The sequence below is a fragment of the Nicotiana tabacum genome, chromosome 13 (genome assembly GCF_000715075.1).
Source record: "Nicotiana tabacum cultivar K326 chromosome 13, ASM71507v2, whole genome shotgun sequence".
Taxonomy (NCBI): Eukaryota; Viridiplantae; Streptophyta; class Magnoliopsida; order Solanales; family Solanaceae; genus Nicotiana; species Nicotiana tabacum.
In genome coordinates this window covers 51,865,169-51,872,631 of record NC_134092.1, presented here as the reverse complement: position 1 = coordinate 51,872,631, position 7,463 = coordinate 51,865,169, and the positions used below count along the sequence as shown (strand labels likewise).

The 7,463-nt window shown below is 37.2% G+C and overlaps 1 non-coding gene across 1 annotated transcript; it reads right to left on the bottom strand.

The window, feature by feature from the left end:
• Positions 1–1,504: 1,504 nt before the first annotated feature.
• Positions 1,505–1,611, bottom strand: LOC142168530 (small nucleolar RNA R71). The gene has a single exon (XR_012698385.1). It is a non-coding gene; the product is annotated as a small nucleolar RNA R71 (small nucleolar RNA).
• Positions 1,612–7,463: the final 5,852 nt, after the last annotated feature.

The following is a 7,463-nucleotide window of genomic DNA, read 5'->3' as shown; positions in this document are numbered from 1 at the left end:
CTTGTAGATATATCCTGTCAGTTAGTGCAGCGTGTTAGGCTTGTAGGCCTTGTATGTATATTTGGTTGGTTTGTCAGCTGTAGTAATTATGACGACCTTGTCGGCCCAGTTTTATATTGATATTTATTCAGCATTCGCAGTTGTCTTGCAATGTGGCCCATGGCCAAAGTATGACATCATATGTTCAGAGTCCCTTAGTCGCAAGTCGGTACGCAAGGATAGGTGAGGCACCGAGTGCCGGTCTCGCCCCCTGGTTCGGGGCGTGACAATCTCATAAGGTTAAGACTTAATCGAGAGAGGATTTTTTACTGAACGTTTAAACTAATAATTGAGTGAATTCTAGAGACTCAGCTAAACATTAGAAGTGAATTGTCTAGAGTAAGATCCCAAACAATTATCTTGCACCAATCCTATCAACCCCTAGCTTCTCCCACTGATAACCTTATTTGTTCATTCCTTGTCTCCAGAGTCATTAGTCAGTAGATTTAGATTCTTAGTTAGTTTTAGATATTAATCATAGACATCTCAATTGTTGATCATCTTAGATAGCAATCAAGCTAGAAACTATGAAAATATTGTTTAACTCCAATCCCTTTGGATACGATATTATACTATACTATATTTGATTAGCGATCATAATTTAAGTGTGTGTTTTGCGCTCGTCAAATTTTGGCGCCATTTTCGGAGATTGGCAATCAATATTGTTTGAAATAGTTTGTAGTGCTAATTCAGGAATTTTTCTTTTTATTTTATTTTATTTTTCTCTTTTTACGTTTGGTGTTTGTTTACTGTGCGCAGGTTATAGGTTTAGATTGGTGCATCACTCGGGCTTCAACTAAAGTAGTGCTACCATACGAACCAGAGATAGAAAAATAACTGCGATAGCCGAGGAAGGAAAGATATCTCACCGAAACATCAGAAAATATTGGGCAATACACAACCAAAGAACTCATGGCTAGAAAAAATGATGATAATGTAGATTTGGCTGCAAGAGAGGTAGTACAACAACGAGAAATAGCTGCACGGGATGCTGAGGAAGCAGCTATTAGATATGCACAGATTATATATGAATAAGAGAGGGGTCGGAGAATTGCTCAAAATCAACCCTTAGCTGCAGACCGGTTCGAAAATATATCTCCCGTGCTGTGGAGACCACTGGGCGATTATGCTACACCGATCTACAATCAAGGCTTATCAAGTGTGAGACCACCTCCAATTGCATCTAATAATTTTGAATTGAAGTAAGGGTTACTTCAAACCCTTCTGAATTGCTATGTCTTCAGAGGGAAGATGAACGAAGATCCAAATACACATCGAGGAGATTATGAACACCTTTCAATACAATGGTGTTTCACGAGATACAATGTACTTAAGGGCATTCCCCTACGCACTCAAAGATGATGCAAAACAGTGGCTTCGAAGCTTACCCACAGGATCGATTAGAACATGGGAGGAGATGACCAGAACATTTTATGATATATATTTCTCCTCAGCTAAGATGAGCAAGTTTAGAAGATAAATCCATAACTTCTACCAGAAAGAGACTGGAACTATTTTTGAAGCATGGGAGAGGTTTAAGGAGATTGTTCGTAAGTGTCAATATAGTGGAATTGAACTCTGGATGCAACTCCAGGACTTTTGGGATGGATTGACACTGGCCAATGCAGCTGGAAGCCCGTTGATGGAGAAGACTACAAACGAGATAGTTACAATTCTTGATGAATTATTTGAAGATGCAAATCAGTGGCCCTCTAAGAGTGCTTAAAGAAGAAGATCAACTAGTGTTCACCAAGTTGATGCTAATAAATCTGTGCAGGTATAGCTTGATGCTATGGCTAAGGAAATATGAAAGCTAACCTTCACCTCGATACAAAATGAGCCTCACACAGCTTGTGATATATGTGGAAGAGGACACCCTACTCATGAGTGTCAAGCCTCAACCGAGGAAGTGAATGTTGTGGGAAACTACAATTTCAATGCAATGGGTCAGAGGCACCCCCTGATTTTTCATGGAGTTCACCTGGAGGTACTGCGAATGCTTGGAAACAAAATAACTCTAGACCCGAAGGACAAAGAGCTCTAGCATTCCAAAATCAGCAGAGGCGGCAATATTAGCCTCAACAGCCCATTCAACCTGGTCTAGAGGATCTAATGAAGGCCTTCATTATCAAGACAAATGAAAGGCTGGACGCTCATGGAGAAGCTATCAAAGAATTTGGCACATCTTTTCGAAACCTGGATAGACAAGTGGGACATATTGCGACGGTATTATCTGATAGGGCTCCAGGAACTCTCCCTGCTGATACTGAGAGAAATCCCAAAGAAATAGTGAATATTGTAACTCTGAGAAGTGGGCAAGTGTTGAACGATCCCACCCCAATCCAAAAAGAAGTGATACTTGAAAAAGAAATTGGGGAGCAGCTGAAAAGTGACGAGGACAAAAACAAGAAGGGCCAGATAAAAATTGAGAAAAAGAAAAAGGGAGAAACTTTGAGAAGGGAGGGACATGATGAGAGCGAGCATATGCCTGCTTTACCTTTCCCTCAAAATCTATATAGAGAAAGGCTGGACAGGGAGTTTGGGAGATTTTTGGATGTGCTGAAACAGGTTCATGTAAACGTAACATTAACATAAGTGCTCTCGCAAATGCCTGCTTATGCCAAATTCTCGAAGGAGATCCTGACAAAGAAGAGGAATATAGAAGAGACCTCAGTGGTTAAGCACACAGAGAATTACAGTGCGATATTGCAAAACAAACCTCACAAAAGTATGGAGATCCATGGAGTTTTTACTATACCTTGCTCTGTAGGAACTATTCATTTTGATAAGTCTTTATGTGATTCTGGTTCCTCAATTAATTTAATGCCTCTATCTATTTACAGGAAATTAGAGATGGAGATTGGAGAGATAAGTTCTGCGCCAATATCGTTGCAGCTGGTAGACCAAATAACTATAATACCTGAGGGGATAGGGGAAGATGTGTTAGTTCAGGTGGATAAGGTTGTATTTCCTGTGGATTTTATAGTGGTGAAAATGGAGGAAAACAAGAAGGTACCCTTATCGTAGGAAGACTATTCTTAGCAACGGTTAGAGCGATATTGGATATACATAAGAGAAAACTCATGCTTAGAGTGGGTGAGGAGAGTGTAACTTTTAAGATGGATACAGAAAAGGGGGCACATAAGGATAAACCAACTGCGAGTGTTGAGTGGAAAGTGAAGGGCTCGAAAGATAAGGATGCAGTGAGCGAGAAAGATAAGTGTGGGGTGTACCCCAAGAAGTCTAAGAAGAAGTTGTCTGTATGGATGTGCACATTAGTTTGAAGGCAAGGAATAGAGCCCGACATCCACTCAGACCCCGACAAGATATTCAGGAAAGTTTCTTCTACCTTATGTTTTTTAATTGTGTGTCAAGGGGACATGCCACAACTTAAAATGTGGGGTGGGGGATATTTTTATGTATGTATATTAGTTTTTTGTTTGTTAGTTGTAGTAGTTAGAGATATAAAACAATTGAGAAAAAAAAACATAAATTTTTTAATTTTTTTGATTTTTCCTGACGATGGATATCATCGACATGTTTCTCGAGGGATGAAAGTCAAAAGGAAAAAGACAAAAAAGATTTTCTTTTGTAGGTAGTGTAATACGTCTCCCTTTGTTTTTCTTTGTGCCACAATTCTTTTTCAACGTTTTTGTTTGAAACGGGTGTAGTTCGTTTTTATTTAAGGAGTAGGAAACATTGTGCTATGATTTGAATTGAAGGCAATATCTCTTGACTTTATTATTCCTTGAGAATAGTAAGTGCGTTAGTTGTGACGCTTAGACTCAGGTTTTGACTCTTGTATAAGTGCCTTAAATTATATGATCTTAACTTTGCTTAACTACTTTGACTAGAGTGTCTTGATGATTCCGATCTTGACTAAGTTATGTGCCATGTCTGTGTGAGGTTTTGTGTTATTCAGTGCATTGCATTTGATGTCTAGAACTTTCCCCGGGTGTTAGCAATGCAAAATAGTAGTTTTATTCAGTCTTAAAAGTGAAATAGGCATTTCTTTGTTGAGCCAGTTATATGCTTTTACCCACCTAATTGTTATGTATGATAGTTAACCCCATTGAGCTTGTAATCATATTTCTTTGGCAACCACGTTACAAGCCCTAACCATTTGTTTGAATTGACCATCTATTTGTACCTTTAACCTCTCATGAGCACTTGAATTTGTTATGAACTTTGTAAAAGTGAAGTGTGGGGTGGTTGGTTTGGCGTTTGAGTGGAACTATTGAAATAAAGGAGAAAGGTGTAATGTCTTGAAAAAGTAAGAGCTACATGAATTGAAAAAGAAAGGAAAAAATATAAGCGTATAATCGTGAAAAATATTCCATGACAGTGGTGACTCTTGATGTAATTGTGCTTAAAGAAGTAGTGAGTTATTATATATTTATGTGAAGGTGGAGTTTTGGTTTGACATAAGTATGGGATTTTAAATGGTTAATTGTATGTATTAAAGTTCTTAGGGAGGTGTAGTCAGTCTTATATCTAAATATATCCTACCCATCCCACAACCTACATTACAACCAAAATAAGTCCTACTTTATCTTTTGACTAAATGAGCTCAATTAGTAGAGTAGTACACTACGGGCAAGCCTATGGTACGTCTTCTCTGGCATATGAATGTTATTTCTGAGAGTGAATGAATTCTTCCTATATTGAGTTCCCAATTGATCTTAAATTTCATTGTGTATGGAACTACTCTCTATTGTTGTGTGAGGGCACTTGATTCATAAAGGAAAGTTAATGTCATTGACCTCTGTGTTAGAGTTAGTGAGCTGGTTATAAAAATACGTGGTGCTTTTGAGTCAAATTTTTAGGCTAGGATGTTACGGTATTGGACTTATTCTGTTTTAAATATTCTTGGTGTGATGAGTTATGAGAGTTGCTGAAAAAGGTCGTGTATATATGAAAGTGTAGTTTGATTGCTCGAGGACAAGCGATGTTTTAAGTGTGGGGTGTTGATGGTAGGCTATAATTACGTATTTTAGTCACTTATTGTACTCTAATTCACTGCACTTTATTCGTGTTTGAGCTTTAATTGATAGTGTTTTGCACTTATTGTGTGCTTTATGCCTTGTAGAAGTGATTTCGAGCTATGTAGATAAAGTGGAGATAATTCGAGCTATTTGGAGCTTTGAAGTCTGAGTAAAAGCTCAAGGTATTAAGCCGGGATAGTGTTCGGGGGTCGAGGACCAAGTCTAGACATCAAAATGCAAGCAAAGCAACACTTTGATAAAATCCCACCATCATTGCGCGTGGGGCGGCGCACTTGTACAAATTCATGTTGTGTGTCAGAACTTAGCTCACTGGATTTCCCCACTAATGCCCCGCATGGAATGTCGCCCCATGTGACGCGCCTGTGTAGTGTTTTACAGAGTAAATATCCTATTTCTGCTAGGAGAAGGTAGTTTCGTCTGGGCCTGACCCTACTTTGTATAAATACATGGAAAAATATTATTTTCTAGACTTTTGCAATACATTGGACTTAAGGAGGCTAAAGAGGAGTTGGAAGAACACGAGCACAAGGATTTCATCAATCCTTCCTCACTCAAGACACGAGTTTGGATTGAATTTATGTTTTCGTATACTTTAATTTTATTTGTGATGAATTGCTCTATATCTATGGAGTAGTTCTCTTTAGGGTTTGATGGATTTGGTGTATTGATGATTATTTGTGGATTATATCTCTAGTTTTATGTATTGAAGCGTTTTTGGATGATTTAACTGTTGCATCTATGTTCACTTGTTCAGGTAATCGAGAGAGGCATAACTTGTAATTTCTTTTCATTATATTGTTGGTTGAGTTCATTAATTCTTCTTAGTAATCGAAAGAGTCTAGTTGAATCATTGATTAAACCTAGTTAGGAGAATAATCGAAAGAGGTTTTCCTAAAGACCAATTCACTACGCATTCTTACATATCTTCACGTGCTAAAATTTGTTCATCTCGTAAGGTTAAGATTAAATCGAGAGAGGAGTTTTTATTGAACGTTTGAACAAATAATTGAGTGAATTCGAGAGACTCACTTGAACATTAGAAGTGAATTGTCTAGAGTTAGCTCCCAAACAATTATCTTGCACCTATCCTATTAACCCCTATCTTCTTCCACTGATAACCTTATTTGGTCATTCCTTGTCTCGAGAGTCATAAGTCAATAGCTTTAGATTCTTAATTAATTTTAGCTATTAATCATAGACATCTCAATTGTTGATCATCTTGGATAGCAATCAAGCTAGAAACCACAAGAATATTGTTTAACTCTCATCCATGTGGATACGATATTATACTATACTATATTTGATTAGCGAGCATAATTTAAGTGTGTGTTTTGCGCTCGTCAAGACTCTTCCCATGCCTTTAATTAAATTTTCATAACATGTTATATTTTTCATTGTCAATCTACTCTTATAGGTGTTAATCCACTCTTATAGGTGCTAGTCTACTCTTACATGCTTTATTTGACATTGTTAGCTCTTGTTCTACTTCTTACTTGTTATATTTGGTCTCATATGCTTTAGTTGAAGTTGTTACCTTCCTTATTTTCTTGTTACCTCTTTGTTGTAGCATTACTCTTACTTGAAGTTGTTATCTTGAGGGAATTATCTCCTTGTTGGGTTATTTACGTCGAAGCAATGAAAGGTATTATCACATTGAGGTTGAAGTTGTTGATTTATGAAATATCTTTTGTTGTGAGTATTTTTTTCATTCATTATGTCAATATTGAGATTCTTGTGGAAACATTAGTATTGTTGAATTTGGCAAGTTATGTCATATGGGATGTGATGACTTGATAGGTTATTTTGAGTATTAGCCGTTATTTCTGTATTTTGAGGCCTCTATATAATCCATTTAATGATTTTCAGTTTGAGTGTAAAGTCCGTGTCTTTTTCCGGAATGATTTTATTTGAAAATTTGAAGAAAACATGATTTTTGGGTTTAAAAATAACTTGAGTTCACTACAGTCAACATTTTGTGTAAATGACCCCGGATCGGTATTTTGACGATACTGGTGTATCCTTACCGTGATTTTGGACTTGGACATATGCCAGTAATTGAATTCGGAAGTCCTTAACTTGATTTGAATTATTTTTTCGAAAGCTAGTAATTTGAAGGTTTGGAAAATTCCTAGGTTTGACCGTAGGTTAACTTTATGGCTACTGGGTTCGGATAGTGGTTTTGGGACTAGGTATAGGTCCACTTTTCTATTTGAAAGTTGTGTGTAAAATTTGGTGCAAATTGGAGTTGGTTTGATAGGATTCGGACGCTTGGTTGTGATTTTAGAAGTTCCTTAGTTTTCATTGAAATTTCATACATTTTGACGACCGATTCCTAGTTCTAGGTATTATTTTGGTGTTTTTATCATGAAATCGAGTTCGTATGATGTTATTACACTTGTGTGCATGTTTCATTTGGAG